Raw genomic sequence first — 18,421 nt, 5'->3', positions numbered from 1 at the left:
AAAAGTAGCGTGCGCCATGGAGACCATCGAGGAGCATCATCAATGCGGGCAAGGATACAGCGTTCCTGTTTCGTAATGCGATTAGATGCGGTAATCGAGGCGGAAGAAGAAACGCCACGTGTTGTCTTTCTTTTAACCAGGACGACGGGTGACGCCCAAGGGCTTGATGAGGGCTCAATAATGCCTTAGCTAACATCTTGTTACTTCTTCTTGAATAATCTGGCGCTCCGATACGGACACCCGATACGGTCGACGGTGAATGGAACAGCATCACTGTGTTGATACGGGTGCTGCACAAGAGAAGTTTGGCCGAGTGGTCGATTGTCAAGGTCGAAGATCTCGCGGTAAGAAGCCAAAAGGCGGATGAGGGCAGCTGATTGCGCTGGGGGGAGGTCTGGGGCAATCATGGGGCGTAATGCCATGTCGAGGCTTGTGGCATCGGGTGGGCGACAAGGAAGATTGGAGCATACGTCTGCTGCAAAAGAGGTGACGTAGTCATCGGCTAAGGACCGCAACGTGGCGATTAAGATGCCTTGAGGGAGGACTTGCTTCGTGAAGCCGAAATTTATGACGGGAGATGTACCCGGTTAGCGGCTACAGTAATGACGCAGTGAGGCACAGTGATGTCACGTGCCAGGAGTACATCAGTAATCGGCGTGACGACGTAGTGCCCATCCAACACGGATGAAGTCGTTGTGAATTCGGCGAATGTTAGGGCTTTAGGCGGTAGGCGGATGAAAATCCGTGGTGCAGAGGCTGTGTGGAAGTCGGGGTGAATATCTGGCTGAAGAGGAAGGTCAAGCAAAGAGTACCAGCGGAACAGTCTATCAGGGCAGATGGTCGATAGGAAGTCCACCCTGAGGATGAGGTCCTGAGGACAATTATGGAGCACCGTGAATAGGACAGGAACGTAACGGTCGGCGATGCTTATGCGAGCTGTACACATTCCAGTGACAGGAACAGTTCCGCCATCGGCGACGCGTACAGCTTTTGTAGTAGCAGGCGTGAGGACTTTCTTCAGTCGGCGACAAAGGCGAGCACTGATTATGGACACGTGAGCTCCAGTATCGACTAGAGCCGTCAAAGAAATACCGTCCACATGCACATCGATGAGGTTCTTGTTCGTAGGAAGCGTCAACGGAGGATTGGTTCAGAAGGAGATGATGCAGCACTATATATATATATATATATATATATATATATATACGGTGCACATGACGGCGGCGAGGCGCGGGCAAAAATCAGCCGAGACTGTCCATATAATTGCTATCGCCAAATATAGGCAATCGATCCCCCGCGGTACACTCAGCAAAAAAAGTTGTTCCAGCAACTTTTGCGTTTCGAATATGGGAAACACCGTTGTTCCAAAATTGTAACATGCAAAAAAAAAAAACGTACAGTCATTGCGACTTGCACATTTTTATTTCCATTTTGATGCGAGACTGGTCTGCAGGGAAGCGCGGTCGAGGTATAGATGACGCCTCTCTGCGACCAGGGCGCGCATATCGCTATGCGCCACTTGAATGCACGGCGCAAACAAAAGGAACGACAGCCGGCTCGTCTTCCAGTTCTACTGCAGACGTTAGTCTGTGCGTGGAGGGTTCCTTCGGAATCCGAACACAGCCTTCCTGATTAGACCCACGATAAAGAAGAGCGCCCCGTAGTCCGCCCACACGTGGAAGCTATCGCTGATGGTTATGTTGACGAGGCATCCACGGCTTGTGTCCGATGTGCCGCGTCCATTGCTCTGCTCGGTACTGTCTTCCTCCATGACAGGAGCATCCCGCCGTAGGACACTCGCGTAGAGGACGACCCCAACCACTGTAAGGACGCCCAGGCCAGCGAGGAGCAAGTTTCTGACTCGCACAGTCACGACGGCTGGTACGTGAACTCTTGGCCCGACCAGTTCGCCATCCTCGACCTGAGTTGCCGCGTCCACAAGTGCGGGCTCTTGACTCTTCTTGGCGTCGCCAGTTGCATCGGCAGACGCCCCATGTCCGCATCCTGAGCAGCGTGATGGCTCACTGCGTACTACTCCTTGCACAGACATCGGGAATGGAATTCGCAGGTCGTGCGCACAGGGAGCCAAGCGTCGTCTCGTTCCACAATGACGGTGACGATGATAATGTCCTCTTCCTGATGGCGCTCACCCACAAAGAGGGATGGGCAAAGAACCGGGCGGCAGGATGTTTAAATTAAAGACCTATGAAGCTAAATTAACTGTGTAATATATATTAAAAATATAACATCAGGGATTGGCCAACGAACGTGGTTCTTTCTTCTCCAAGGGCATTTTTTGTTCAGGAGTGTATATACGTGTACCATGCCGACCGTGCGAAATATTTTGCTCCGATGCGCACCATGTATCGTCCGGTAACAGCACCACACAGCTCCCATGAACATTATCGTCGGTATTAAATATTATCAATTCAACATTACCACCCGGTTCACGGCCTATACTCACAATGATGGGCTCGTGCCGTTGAGAACAAGGTATCATCGTCCACAAAGATTACCTGTCTGTCATTCCAATGGAACGCGTCCTGGAACTGTTCCTCTATATAGAGAAAGCATAATTATGTCGCCGCAGTCTGGCTGTCCCCGGCTGGGTCTCCAAGCCGGATATGTACTTGTCTCAAGGACGTGCCAAGGCCTATCCAAATAGGTCGCGAAGCTCGGGCAAGTAGAGGTTTCAGAACTTATTGCCAGCAACAACAACAATGGCGGTCTGGTATAGAAAGGAGGCTAAAACATGGCGGTCTGGTACAGAAAGGAGGCTAAAACAAGGAGGCTAAAGCTTGCACAAAGTCGCGCAAGGTTTGAAACAGCGAAACTGGACGATTCTAAAGTCTAACCTGGCTGCTTCTACGTTGTTGTTACGCTTTAGCTAGGTTAGTCATGACACGGATGTCCAAACTCCAGAACCGAGCATTCGCACCTCTGATAGATCTGCGGGCGCGTCGTCGTGGGCGTAGGGCTTCCATAACTTCGGGATCTTCTCGCAGCCGCCGTTGCCTTTCCCGTTCATACAGTATGGCAGCTTCGCACTATACTCGCGCACAACTTTTCTTGGCACTGCAGGAAAGGCTACGGGGGCGGAGCTACTGCACACGTACTGCTCCGCGAAGTAGTCCGTTTCGGCGCGCTTTTCGAACTTAATTTTGGTTTGTGAACCTTCCGTATCTTGTGTGACGGCCGTTTGATTGTTCGAGTGGCCGTCACAGACTTAGACAGCCATTTGTTAGTGAAATTCGTTGCAAGCTCCTTCGGCGAGCCGTCGGAAAAGCTGGAGGGTGACGATCGCTCACCAGGCGAAGACGCCATTTTGACTGTGAGGTGCACGTAAAAGGTGCGACGTTTTCACGCGCCCAAAAACGCGAAATGAAAGTGCATGGAGTAAAATAAATATAAATATCTTCCATGGTGCGTGCTGACCCTCTTTTCAAAGAGCGTCCTGGAGAAATTAAACTAATGTTGTTTTTTATTTCACCCGGAAAACACGGACGCGATTGTAAGACTATAGTCTTCAGCCGCAGCACACGCGTAGATCGGATCTTTAGCCTTCCCTTCCATAGAGTTAATATACTGAGAGAGAGAGAATTAAACTTTATTGAGGGACCAGGCGCGCGTGCTTTTCGCCCAGAGGTGGGTGACTTCCTCATTCCATGTAGCCACTCTAGAGGAAAAGCTGGGCCGCGAGACCGCTAACCACAAGAACGCTGACATCTTGGAACGTTGTCATTCTTGCCATCACATATCAATCCTAAAGAAGCATCTGCACAATTAAAAACGCGCGGATATTGTTTTGTGTTTATTTTGAATACTTTTACGAAAGAATACGACGGCTATTTATGCAATTTACTGTGCACGGAAAGAAGGGTTTGCAGGCTGCTTTACTAGATGGCGCCACCATGACTGCAATCTCCGCCCCGTTCTGTCTTATCTTTCCTGCCTTTCCTTCTTTTTTCCCTTTTTTCTCTCTTTCTTCTCCGGCTAGGGCGCGATCATGCGTCCACCCGATCAAAGGGTACGGCCACAACTCATCATCGTCATCATCACAGCTCATCATCATCATCATCAACATGACCAACACTCGAGAGTTCGCTTGCGGCCGATTGCGCCGGTTTCCGCGTTGTCTTAAAGCCCCTAAATCTTCGTTTACGTCGTGTATCTCGTAGCTGTTGTAGTGTACCGTTGTGCGCGTTTTCTGTTGCCACGTACCACTCGACTTCATGTGACAGCCCTTTTTAGGGGCGAAGCTCCTCTTAGTCTAACCTTGTCACGTCTCCGTTGTCCGGCGTAACCACCTTTGCAAACTGCCCACTGCTTCGTCTTTGCAAACATCCCACTACGACCCATCACGATCCTTTGCAAACTGCCCACTACTTCGTCTTTGCAAACATCCCACTACGATCCATCACCGATCCATCACTTCACCGACCATAAAGCCGTTGTAATGAAGTGGGAACGGAAGCCACGTGTAGCTACCACTTACGATTAATAAAATTTCTTGTATAAATATATACAGTGTTTGTCACGTCTTTGATGATGTACTGGGCAATCGCTTTGATTACTGCTGGGCGAAACCACTGAAGATTTCACGGTGTAACCATGATTGCTTCAGGAGCTTCGCCCAAGCTCTTCATCATTCACCCGTGTATATGCTGTGAATCTTTTTCTTTCAAGCTGAAACCTTCAGTGCAAACCAGGACGGACGGCAAAGAAGAGATGAGACAAGCACTGAAAGTTAGGTACCAAACAGGCGCTGCCGAAGTTTTTTTTTTTGGTCTTTTTAACGGCGATAAAATTTCGTGTGCCGTGTATCTTTAGTTTTAATTGAAGTTTTCGGGTGACGTCTCACTCACATTCGCCGCTGCATGCTGCAATAGACATTGTTCTGCTTTATGGCACTCTGCGCTGAAGTACGGCAGCAATGAGCTGAAAAAGAACGTGGATACAGGTGTCTCGTCATTGCAAGTCGAAGCACGTGGCGCGACCACGGCCTACGCACTTTGCTTCGAGCTGCGAATCTGTCGAGTGGCCCTTGTGCCAGCGAATGGAGAAACTTTATTCGTTATGCATTATTGGTAGGGCGTACCTAGTATAAAACCATGCACAAACAAGTGGAAATGTTAAATGTTATCAGTCGGGTCAGCTGCACAGACATCTGCACTAACACACGGCTTCACGCATAAAAACACAGCTGATCCCTGAACAGCGCGTAGCTGGCTCAGGTTTGTAGATTGAAACTGACTACTACCGTCAAATATAACGAGCATCTCAGGGTCTGGCAACGTTCGTTTTGTTCCATCATGGCGGAACCCATGCGGTTATAGGCTTAAATGCACGGGCCCTATGGGGAGCTTTTCCTCTAGGGTCAGTATATTAACTCTATGTTCCCTTCACTGCCAAGAAAAGTTGTCCGCGAGTATAGTCGGGCCAAGCCTGAAGGAAGAGCGCAGCTGGGTGGCCTTCTTTGTTTCTCATTATTTTTCTTTCTCTTTGTTTTTTGTATCTCCATTTTGTATCTGTTTCTTTCTATTTATTTCTCCTTTTAGCTTTTTCTTCATCTCTGCTTTTTTTTCTCTCTTTTTCTTTCTATTCATTTCTCTCTTGAAATTTCAATTTGTTCTCTATCTTTCTATCTCTTTCTATATCTTTTTCTGTCTTTCTACCGAGTTATATCTTTATTCCCATTATTTCCCCTAATTTCTATAGCTTTCTCTCTCTCTCTCCATTTCTTAGTGAACCAGTGGTGAGCAGTGGGATGCCCAATTATTGGGACACATACCCCGTGATAGCCATTTCTTGGGCTAATTGTTGCCTTCTTCATTTTTAGTGTACCAGTGGTGAGTTGTGCATGGCAAGGTTTTTGTGTTATGATCAGCTATTTATGTTATTCATAATCTCTTATCGTGCCATGTAAATTTCGGTAGTCAACAAGTTAATAAAATTGCCATTAGAGCTCCATGACCGGGTCATATATGTCGTGGCGTACATGACATCTTTTTGGTGTTATGACCAGTAATTTTTTTCATCTTTCGCTGCTATCATGCCCTGTCAATTTTGGTATACATAAAGTTAATAAAACGGCCGTTATAACATTATGACTGTGTCATGTGTGTCATGGCGCACATGACATGATTTTCGCGTTATGACCAGTCATTCATGTTAGCCATACGCTTCTATCATGCCGTGTCAGTTTTGGCAGACATCAAGCTAATAAAGCGGCCGTGAGAGCTCCATGACCGGGTCATGTATGTCATGGCCTATATGACATACATGACAAGGTTTTCGTGTTATTACCACTCATGTATATTTTCCTCATGCTCTTATCACACCATGTCAATTTTGGTATACATGAAGTTGACCAAACGGCCGTTGTAGCTCCTGGACCATGTCACGTATGTCATGGCGTACATTAAAGGCATATCATGATTTTCATGTAATGAGCAGTCATTTATGTTTTTCACATGCTCTTGTCATGCGTTGTCAATTTTGGTACTCGTCAACTGAATCAATCGGCCGCGAGAACACGAGGACCTACACAGCCAATGAGATAGATAGACCGATAGATACGCTCTATATGCCTTTATTTCGCCATCAGATGCTTCGTGCGTAATAATTAGTGTCTAATCTATTTGTTACCATCATTACATGTGCAAGCCCTAACGCCAGAAAAGATAAACTGAGCCAAATTACCGCGCATTTCGCTGAAAGTCTTTGCATGCCAGGCATTGGCACCGAACGCGAACGTTTGAACCAATATGGCGTCCACAAAAGCAGTGTCTCCACCCTGTTCCGTGGATAAAACGATGCAGGTGCTTCGGTATTGTTGAATACGTGCCCCCCGCGCTCCGTCCCTCTCCCCCCCCCCCCTACCCAGAACAAAAAAGCATTCCTGGCTGAACGGCCGAAGCAACCAGTACCACGCTTGCTGCGAGAAGATGCTCAAAGCGAGAAACCGCAAAAAAAGAAAATACAGGTGCCGATGCCACCTTGGAATTCCCGCACCATTTGCCGTGACGTCAATATTTTTGAGGGCGCCTGCTTGGGCCTACGTAAGTTCCTAATCGGTTAAATCGAAGTACATTGTCCTCTGAGGGGGCCAGAGACTTGACATAACGAGTTTTTGGAAATTTCGTCGAGCCTGTGGCGCCAAAATACGTTAAATGCTCTTTGAAACCTTTTACAAAGTTTTACAAAATTACAAAGTTCGGCGCGAAATTAAAAAATGAAACTTTCAACTTGGTTTCTCCTCTAATAATAAACCTATAGTGGTGAAATAAACTGCACAAGAGTTCTTCGAGCATACTGTATCATTCTAAACTCTCTCTAAAATTTCTCTTTAGTGTCCCTTTAAAACTCGGATGAGCACTCACGCTTACATTAAAACCAAGGTAAAATATCATAAAGGCAACATTCACCATCAATAATCGGTCAGAAGTGCCCACGCATGCAGGACTATCAAACAACACAAGCATCTCGAGTTTCCAAATTTTGTGTCAGGTGTCCTTTAATGTTTAGTGGCGCCACATTTGACGAACGTTAAAGCTGACGTGACACACCTTGATATCTTTTTCGCAGGTCACGCCACCCTAAAAAAACCATTTCCTAGATTTATTATTTCTTAAAGATCTTTTGTTTCGAGCACTGCTTCGTAAGGTTAGGGAGTACTGGTAACTACAAGACGCTAGACGGCTCTGCTACTGCGCAATGCTTGTTGTCAATTAGCGTGTAAAAGGACAGAAACGTCAGCTTGCACGAGCCTCGCCCGCAGAAAAAATGAAATAAATTCAATGCTGCCATGTAAATTTTCCAATAAACATAAGACAACTTTCTCTTCATAGAATCCTATAGAGAAGGGCCTGCTGTTTGTATATTGAAGATTTGAGTTTGAGCTTGGATAGTTCCCTCCCCTCGTCGGTAATGCGTGACCAAGTAGAGCCATAAATTGCCGAATTCAAATAGTCATAATTCATGACCTCTTCGTCAGAGCACAAAACAACTTCGTGTAGAGATAAAGTGCATATATAGCCTGGAAACCCATTAGATATTGCTGTTCTACATTGAAAACAAAAAATTATTTATTCATAAACTTTCATCGTTTTGCCCATTTTTTTGGAGCCTGCATCAATTTCTAATTGCTTTTCACGTAAAGTCTCTTGATATAAACCTTGCATGATGCTTCATTAAAAGGTACAACAAATTTCATTTCGTTATGTTTATTAGTTAAGCCGTACTCGCAGCACAACGGAGGCGTGTGGAGCAAGAACGCCGTCTTTTGTACACACTGCTTTCAATGAAATAACGCTTCAGACTAGGCGATAATATGAGTTGTCATTAGAAAGCAGAGAACGTAAGCTTTCTGGTGCAACACAATTCACATGAATCTGATGAGCGCAGCGCGTCTGCAAACAATAACTCAAATGCGGAGCGGGTGCCGCGGAATGGCGAACCACAGCACTTTTTCATCTCCGTCCAGGTTTGTTTTATTTTCGCAGGGAAAGGCGATGATTTCAATTACATCTTCACAGAGGTACGAGCTGGATTTAACACAACTAGTTAACTGGCATTTAATGGCCACCCGATCTCTATGGTGCAAAGCTTTCAGAAAAACTCTTATCTCTAAGCTTCGTTCCTGTATAGCTAACATTCACTCCTTGTTATCTCATTCCCCTAAAAAGAGAAGTACCCCTACTCCTGTAAGTGCGACAGCAGAAAAACTAGTGACTTTACGCATAAGTATAATGCGCAGTAGGTAAAAAAGAAAACAGCTATGCTACATGAATATAATTGCAGGTATTGTAAAAGATACTGTGTTAAACGTGACTTCATTATAATACTTACGAAAGAAAATGTGCCGACAGTGGTGTCTTGTATACGAAAAGCCGCACACACACATTAAGCATACACTGTGCGGTTGCGAATACGTTCCTCTGAAATGCTCACGCGTGAAGCAGGTTATTAAGCCTTCATCAGGCGTTCACCGCTGTCGCAGTTACTACACCGACACAGAAAGCCAAATACAATACTTTTATTTAGTCTTCCCTACAATTTTTCGAAATTTCAAACACGTCATAGTTAGTGGACATCGTGAAAGCGGTGTCTTTGCCTCTTTCATAGCCAACGCAGCACACGCGCCCTTCTGGGTCTCAGCGGGCATCTCAGGGTATGCAGCAGGAGCTCACACTCCGGGATGTTTTTCTTCTTGCAGAAGTTGCAGGTCTTCGGACTGTAGCGGCAGTCGTACAGCAGATGCTCCTCAAGACGTCGCAGCTCGTCGCGATACGAACAGCCGTGCTCGATGTTTGCACACAACACAACCTCTTCCTGCACATCGTCTGCGTATCCGGTGTAGGTAACGAGTTCGGACTCCACGAACGGGACACCGTCTAAGGGACAGACACCGTCTCGGGGCTTCGTTCCGTCCTCCCGATCAGAGATCTGCAGTCTCGCTGTGGCGGTGATGCTGTCTCGACAACACTCGCAGAGTATGTCACCACAGGGAAGCGCAAAGGCCATCGTGGGAACTACGTTGCAGGCTGCGCAGAAGTGAGTGGCAGGCAGTGGCTGGAGAAACCAGATCGGCCGTCGGTGCAACAAAGAGCAGTCCGATACACTGACGACGTATGGAGTCGGGCGGAGGTTCCCGGGGTAAGGCAGGGGTGACCGCAAAGCAGACTCCTTGCTCGAGGTGTCGGCCGTCTTCGAAGTCTCCCCGTTCGTACACGCCGTCGAGGATTCCTGCGAGAAGGCAGAGACTGGCATTCCCGTAGTCGTGTGGTGGTCTTTGCTTGCGGTGACATCCTTGGGGTTGCAGTGGCCTTTTGCGTCCGACATAGCGATGGTTATCCTTGAAAGATGTGGATACGAACTGATGCGCTCAACGTGAAGCCCTGCTTGGAAACTCCGACGAGTAATGCTGCCTAGTTGGTGGAGCCTGGTTATATAGCCACCAAGAGGCCATCACTGACGTCACGAAATTCCGTGGCTTTGTAAAATGTCATTGTATTACAAAAACGGGTTGGGGTCAGAGCCGGATACGACGGTTTCTATTCACTGCTTTTTCTTTGGTGGAAGAAAGAAAATGTGACCCCCCCCCCCTTGGCAAATCCTCCCCCACCCCCTCATCTTTGTGTTGTGGGTATCCTTATTCTTGGTATTTGAGGGAGTGCAAATTCGACCTTAGAGCGCATGGAAGTGTGCAGCCACGTGTGCTACTGGGGGCCGTGCGGAAACAAAGAACCAACAAGGTTTTCCGGGAAGCATGCCCTGTAACAAGCTGGACGACTCGACGTAGTGAACACGGGATGTCCATTGTGACTAATTTCCGTCGCCTGGAGGGTATAGTTCTAACAAAGGGGCAACCTCCCACACTGGAGAGCGCCCCTTAAAGTACCCCCCCCCCCCCCCCGAAGAAGCAAGCACATTGAAGCGTGACCACCACATGGACAGTGGTCACGTTCCGCAGCTCAGAGCGGATTATCCACAACTGTTGGGAACGAAGACAGGCTTCAATTGGCTCCACACAGATGTGCTCAATTGGCTCCACACAGCCGCATAAGCTGCACACCACACTGTTGGCCATTCCATTGAGATAAGAAAATGAATCCATAAATGCCACACCCAGCCACAACAGCAAACACGCATGAAATGTGAAGGTTCGGTCAGTGTATACGTATTACCCAGCATGTAAGCGGAATGCGCATTGTGGCGTGCCGATGTCGTAAAGACGTACTGTCGTGAGCACTATGATCCCCACTATATAACGGGGTGGTGACATGGGTGCGACCACGCTCGACGAAAAAAAAAACCGTTTTTTATGTTGGCCTATAATGCCTGTGTACTTCGAATAAATCGATGTTACCGTAGAAAAACAAAAACAAATTCTCAGTGCAGTTCTCTGCCACTTACGACATAATGTCCTTATGTTCCCCCTTATTTATTTTTGTCCATTCTCTCTGGTTTTCTTCCACTATAATACTCTAACCGTCTCTTACTTATTTCTGTCCGGGTCTTGTCCAGCTTTCCATTTTTGTCCCTAAAACCCAAGGCTTGTACGTAGGCTCGCGCCCAAACGAACACCTGGGTGAATATCTCCACATTCCATCAGGACGTTCTCCGCCGTTTCCTTATCTTCCCCGCAGCACGTGCATTGTTCTTCTTCTTTGCTGAATATCGCTTTATAACAACCCGTTCTAACGCAACCCGATCTCACTTCAAACAGCAAAGCGCTTCCCCTTGAATTATCGTAAACTGCCTCCCTCCTTATTTCCTTTTTGCCCTTTCGGTACTTACTCAGAGCCGTTTTTTTTTTCTCATCGCTGCCGTCCACTAAATCCTCTCCGCAACTGTGACTTTTTGCTTAACGCTCTTTGTTGCCGTATCGCTTACACTGCCAGCCGTATATATATATATATATATATATATATATATATATATATATATATATATATATATATATATATATATATATATATATATATATATATATATACACAAAAATTAGCCGAGATGGGAGCTTTTCCAGCATATGAGCCCCTAAAACCCCCATGCCCCAATCATGTACTCCGTGGTAGCGGAGTGAAGTCGGCACATGTCGTCGTAAAACGCCCCTTGCTTAATGAGGGAGTTTATGAACGACATGACCTTGTTAAACTCCCCACGGAGTTTTAGATCACGTGGTTAGAAACTCCCTATGGGAAGTTTAAAAAGTATTTTTGGTCGTGACGTGCGTGTCACGTGGTCAGAAACTCCCTATGGGAGTTTTAGAAACCATTTTTGGTCGTGATGTGCATGCGTGTGTGAATGTGCCGCTGGTGAATGGTGCATGGTGTGTGAATGTGCGTGTGAATGGTGCATGGTGCGACAGCGAAAAGCATTTTTTTTTCGATAGTTATAAAAATTTACTCCCATACTTACCTGGAAAAGCTCCCCTATGGATGTAAACAAATACTCCCATCAGTCCATCCAAAACATCCGTCCTTAAAGGGGCCCTGCAACACCTTTCTTAGTTATATTGGAATAGTCTCATTATTGACGTTTGACTCTTCACGAGTCATATGCCGCAAAAATTTTTCGAATCCGTCAAGTCTAAGTGGTGTTACCAAATTATAGAGATCACGTTCCGCAGCTTTCTCCCTCAACTCAACGCAGCGAGCGCGCGGAAAGCTGCGCGCGGCGTGAAGGGAGGGAGGGAGGGCGGAGGTGCGAGGAGGCGACGTCAGCGCCGGCGGCATTTTTTTCATTTTTTTCTCTCTGGCGTCTCGGCGCAACCACGTGGTCTGTGGCACCACTTCCGGTCGGCTCGCGCGGTCGTCGTCGAGCGGCGGAGCCCATGGCACCGTGTATCGCTCGTGCTTGAAAACTGCGAGTCGGTTTGGTAATGTTGGGTGTGCACCTCGAACTGCCGTAGTGTTTTCATCGCTCTGCCAACCATGGACGCAAACTTGCGTGCGCGTTTGGAACGAATGACAGCTGAGATGGGTTTCGACCCACACTCCGATACACCGCCTCTTCGCACTGCTCGCGCTTGAATCGTATTCAACACGGCAAAGCTGCGTGCACCCTTCTCCCAGTGGCGGTACTTCGATGCTGTTTGCTCTTCGAATGCGGGCGCACAGCGAGTGCGGGCTGACAACAAAGAACTACAGACTAGAAGAAAGGATCGTGGGGCATCGGGCCGGCGCGGACCCATCCCCCAGCTGTCTGCAGCTACCGTGAAAATGCGAGTCTGCTTGGTTGCTGTGTCGCGGTTTTTGGGAACCTGAGACTACGGGGAGGATACGCCGAGGTACGGCTCGATGACTTACTGGACAGACAGCGAACGGGACTCTCGCCATACAGCGAACACAGGTATCCTAAGCTAGCCGGCGCCAGCATTGTTATCGGAGAAATGCTGCACCGCTGCCTCGGTCGGTCGTGAGAACGTGCCGACGATGCAGTTTCCAGCTGACGAGGCAACACTCGAACGGCTGCCACTCTCAACGGCAACCGGCGATGGTCAAAAGCACAGAAATATTCACGATTTCGGCACTGCACATGGTGAAGAAAACGCAACCACGCAACTACGAGCAGACGAGCTGTCGGTGAGACCGGAAGTGCTAATATTAATGTTTGTTCGGTGTTTTAACGGCATAACACAATATAAACATACATATTATCTACTTATTGAACTCAAAATTAACAACTAAGGTAATAATGAGGGCGTTATCATGATTAAAACATCAGCCAATGGTGGAACTGCCGACAATCGCGTCATTATTGCGGACTAATACATCATTTGTCGAGAGAAGAGGGAGCGATTTTCAGCTGACTTTGAGAATTTATTGTAAATTCCAGGCCGCTCGCTTCGCTATAATATTTGGCTCGCGTGTTCTCGGGAGCCTCGATTACCGATTGGCAGCGCTTTTTGACGCTGCTCAAAAAGTGTTGCAGGGCCCCTTTAAGGGGGGTAAATTTTTTACTCCCCTGGACGGAGTATATAAAACCCCCATCGGGGCGTGCGCTAGAGGACAAGTCCATTTACTCCCATCTCGGCTTTTTTTTGCTTACAGTTGGTGAGCCTCCTAGTTCTTTTTCTGCACTGTGTGTCAAGTTCAACGCTCTTACATACCGGAACACCTTCTATGCCCAGCTACTCTCCTTCATATTCCCTATAGCCTCTCTTCGAATCTTATTTTGCTCTGAGCTTCCCTCACCTCAGAACTTGCCCATCCCATATCGCGCTTTACAGCCTCATTATAGTCGCCTTCCCGTGAGCGCCCAACGCGAGGCATCCCACAGTCCTTTGATTCACATACATTGCCGATTCCTGATTGTACATCTGGCCTCATGCGCACCACTGAATCCCCAAATGTAAGCGCCGGAACCATTACACCTTTTCACAGACCTCGAAGCACCTCGTACCTATTGTATCCCCATAACGCTCTGTGCTTCATTATTGCAGCATTCCTCCTTACCTTTGCTGCCGAGTCTTTTTCCTGTACCGCCTCCGCACTCATTTACCCATACTCCGAGGTATACTTGTACTCGCTCACCCTCGGTATTTCTTGGCCCTGTATTGACACCGCCTGATCATAGGGATCGTTGAATACCATTATTCCACATTTTGTTACACTAAATCCTCCTGGAGCTTCACCTTCCCTTCTGCATAGATCCAAATATCCGCCAGCCGCTCTATATCGTCTCGAGTGTACGCAATTAAGACAACATCGTCAGCATAAAATAAACCTGGAAGCTTCTGCTCAATTATTATGCCGGTTTGGTTGTGTGACAGATTAAAACCAATGTTGCTACCTTCTAGCGCTTTTTCCATCCTCAACATGTACGGCATGAATAACGGCAGGGACAAAGGACATCCCTGTCTCAGCCCCTTGCTAATTTCGACGCTGTCATTGCTGCTTATTCCTTCCCATTCTATACAAACTCTATTTTCTCGGTATATGTCCCTGAAAAGCTGCAGTATATAGTCGTCGTCTATGCCCAATTTTCTTTCAATATATCCCACAAAATTTCCTGATTAACGTTGTCGTACGCCCTAGTGATGTCTAGAAAAGTCACGCGCAAGAGCCTGTTTTCTATTTTAGATATTTCTATGCAATGACTAAAAATCAATATGTTATCGTCTAACCACCTGCCTATTCGAAATCCATTCTGAAGTTCTCCCATAGATATCGTTATGTTCCTCCGACGTTTCCATTTTTAATTTACTGCCTATGTAATGGTCAGCGGTCTGTTCCAGCGAATGTTATCCTTTTCTCCCTTGACTTTATAGATATGTTCATTCTACTTTTTCGCCAATTATCCAGTATTTGCCTCTCTTGTAAGCATTTTTCTACGGCTTTCAACAGTGCTTCTTTAGTCTAATGTCCTAGTTCGTTAGTGAGGCTAACGGGAACCCCATCTATAAGCCCGGGGCAGTGCGCTTAGGAATTTTTCCTTCGGCCTTCTTCAAGTTGAAATTCTCAAGTACTATATCTCTTCCTCGGTTGCGGTCTTCTTCATGCTTTTACTCACCTGGGAAATCGCATGGACGATCCTTTTACAACAAATCGGCTATTACCTTTCGGACGTAACCTATAGCGCTTCGTGCCCTTCCAATTGATTTCCTCCTTCATCTACAATGTGTTGTTGCATTGTGACATACTTCCTACTTATAGTGCTTTTATGTAGGCTCGAAAATACCCTATAGGCGCGGCCTTCTTATTTACTTGAATCTCTGTGACCCAGCGTTCACTTTCATCTTTAATTTTTGCCTCGACCGATATCTAATAATAATAATAATAATAACTGGTGTTTAACGTCCCAAAACCGCGATATGATTATGAGATACGCCGTAGTGGAGGGCTCCGGAAATTTCGACCACTGGGGTTCTTTAACGGGCTCCTAAATCTAAGCACAGGGGCCTCAAACATTTTCGCCTCCATCGAAAATGCAGCCGCCGCGGCCGGGATTCCATCCCGCGACCTTCGGATCAGCATGCAGTCGAGAGCCATAACCACTAGACCACCGTGGCAATTTCTGTACAATGAATTTATTTCTCTAAATATATTTCCCATATTTTGTTGCCTTCGTCCTGCGGCCGCTTCTCCTTTTTTTGCCTGCTCCCTCGATGCTTCTCGATTGCTTCCTGGATTTCCTTGTTCCACAGACTTTTTGGTTTTCCCTTTCCTTTCCAGCAAATGACTTTCTTGCTCATCATTCGTCAGTTACTAGAGGTCCGATTTTTAGGCACTAAAGAAGCGCATTTTAGGCGCCAAAGATAGGTCATAAATGCAGGCACAATAAATTTTCACATAAATGTAAAAACTTTCAAAACAAGGACGCGGGTGACCTATATCTACGACAGGAAAGCAAAAAAAAAAAATGTTCTCGTATGATGCCACAAAGGCGCCAACAGTTGAACATAGCCGTGCAGGCGTCCTTTCTAAGGCAAAGATTTCTCGAGCCTCCTTTTCGAAAACGTGGGCTTCAGCTTTCCGTAACGGCATTACTCTCCCTGGGGTCGTCGGTACTGGGGCACTGCAACAGGGACATATGTCAGGCGGTAGTTAACTATATAAAAGAATCAAAACGACTGCCATGCTAATGTTTCTGGTACATACTTATTTGATATATTTCATTTATCGTTAATTATTTATTTAATTCTTTTATTTAACTCACTCTTTCTCTCCCTTCTATCTCTTTAGCGTCCAATTCGGAAACCGTAAACACAACTAATATTTTCGCTTACCTACAAATTATCAAATTATCTCTAGAATTATCCTCCTTTTTTTTTTCATTCACAAATCCTACTGCCGCACGAGTCGTGGCCGATCCCCCGTGGTGGGTTGTGCCATTCCTCTAGGAACAACCAACCAACCAACCGTCCTTTGTCCCGCACGGTTTACAGAAAGCGGTCTCTCCTTTTATTCTACAGCGTGATGAGCAGAGTGTTCACTGTCGGATCAACACACTCCTCACTGTAAACAAAAATTAGCCGAGATGGGAGCTTTTCCAGCATATGAGCCCCCAAAACCCCCATGCCCCAATCATTTACTCCGTGGTAGTGGAGTGAAGTCGGCACATGTCGTCGTAAAACGCCCCTTGCTTAATGAGGGAGTTTATGAACGACATGACTGTTAAACTCCCCACGGAGTTTTAGGTCACGTGGTTAGAAACTCCCTATGGGAGGTTTAAAAAGTATTTTTGGTCGTGACGTGCGTGTCACGTGGTTAGAAACTCCCTATGGGAGTTTTAAAAACCATTTTTGGTCGTGACGTGCGTGCGTGTGTGAATGTGCGTGTGTGTACGGGAATCTGTTTATCACGCCGGCCGGTGTGAAGCTCCAGTGCCTTGTGTGGGTCGCCGTGGGAGCATTTGTCGACAGACAACGAAATTATCAGTGCAGCGAGGATTTGCAACGGCCGGTTGGTTTGTCTAGACGTGTAGGACTATTTTCTCCACTGAACCGTTCTGGTCAGAGACAAGTTCAACTCGCGACAGCGTCCGACCGCGAACACATCGAGCTGGCTGTCCCGTGTTTATTCTCCCGTCAAGCGGCAGTGCCCATGCACATGAGTGCAAGCCTCTGACACGCCACGGATACCTCGCTTCAACGTGCCGAGTTACGAAGAACTGCGAAGAATAATTTCATCGGTAACAAAAGTAAGCTGTGCGATCGTCAGCGGGTTGTTTCTGGAGTTTCACATCTAACTAACTTCGAAGCAGTGAGAAGTTTACAGAAAATAAAAGCTGCTGGAATGAATAAGTTTAAATTGTCTCTTTTGCGCCATGCAACCACCGCTGTCAAAGGTCTAGCGAGAAGGCGAGCGCCGATACGAGACAGATTGAACCAACATGCGACCGCCGATGCACTGCGACCAGGGGCGTAGCCAGAAATTTTTTTCGGGGGGGGGGGGGGGTTAACCATACTTCATGTATGTTCGTACGTGCATTTGTATGTGTGCGTGCATATATATGCAAGCAAAATTGAAAAATTTCGGGGGGGGGGGGTTGGAATTCCCCCAACCCCCCCCCCCCCCCCTGCCTACGCCCCTGACTGCGACGAACAGGAACCACGACTACGAGCCGTCTCGTTCGTTGTAAGTCGCTCCGTAGAGGTTAATGCGCACTCTTAGAAAAAAAGGTCGCCATATTCACTAACTAAATACTACCGTTTACTTGTCACAAAATACACTAGCCTCTTAGTAAATTAAAGCAGTAAAATGCAGGCAAGTGGAATCTTGCTACATATAGTTAGTGAGTGAATAGACTAGCTCGAATAGCTAGTCCATTACTAAGTTTTCAGTAACCGCGCTAGCAACTTACTAACCGTATTAACTCTACTACATTTAGCCAATTAGAGGTTTACGCCTATTTTGTTCATATGTGCGTGTGCATTGCCATATCAAGATGATTCTGTTACAAAAGTACCTAAGGGATTAAAAAAACGAAGTGACATTGTCCTCGTACATTAACTAATGGCCGCTAATTACTTCACGTAATTACCATGGTAAGTACACATCACAGCAACATACATAGAGGCATGAATTGATCAGGAATGAGAACACACACGCAAGCGCACACACAGAATAGCAAGACTTTTACGTAGCTGATATCTATACTCTAGCAGCGGCTTGAAGACTATTTATGCTCCTACTTTGGCATAGCACACCGTGTACCGGTTAGCAGCCATAGAATTTAGAAGAATAATTGATGTTTTCTACACATTATCGGGTGCCCTTATATTTGCTTATTGTGTGCCACCACGTAGCACAAAACTTAATTCCAAGGTAATCAATAAATTTAAGTTAAAGTTTGTTTAAATTTTGCTAAAGACCATCACGATTTCGGCAACGTATACTGCGCATCTACGAAAAATCTGGTAACGTGGGTGGCTAGTAGTTACCTAGTTAAAAACACCAAGTAAACTTTC

Source organism: Rhipicephalus sanguineus, chromosome 8 (genome assembly GCF_013339695.2).
Source record: "Rhipicephalus sanguineus isolate Rsan-2018 chromosome 8, BIME_Rsan_1.4, whole genome shotgun sequence".
NCBI classification, from domain to species: Eukaryota; Metazoa; Arthropoda; class Arachnida; order Ixodida; family Ixodidae; genus Rhipicephalus; species Rhipicephalus sanguineus.
This window is presented reverse-complemented; position numbering follows the sequence as displayed.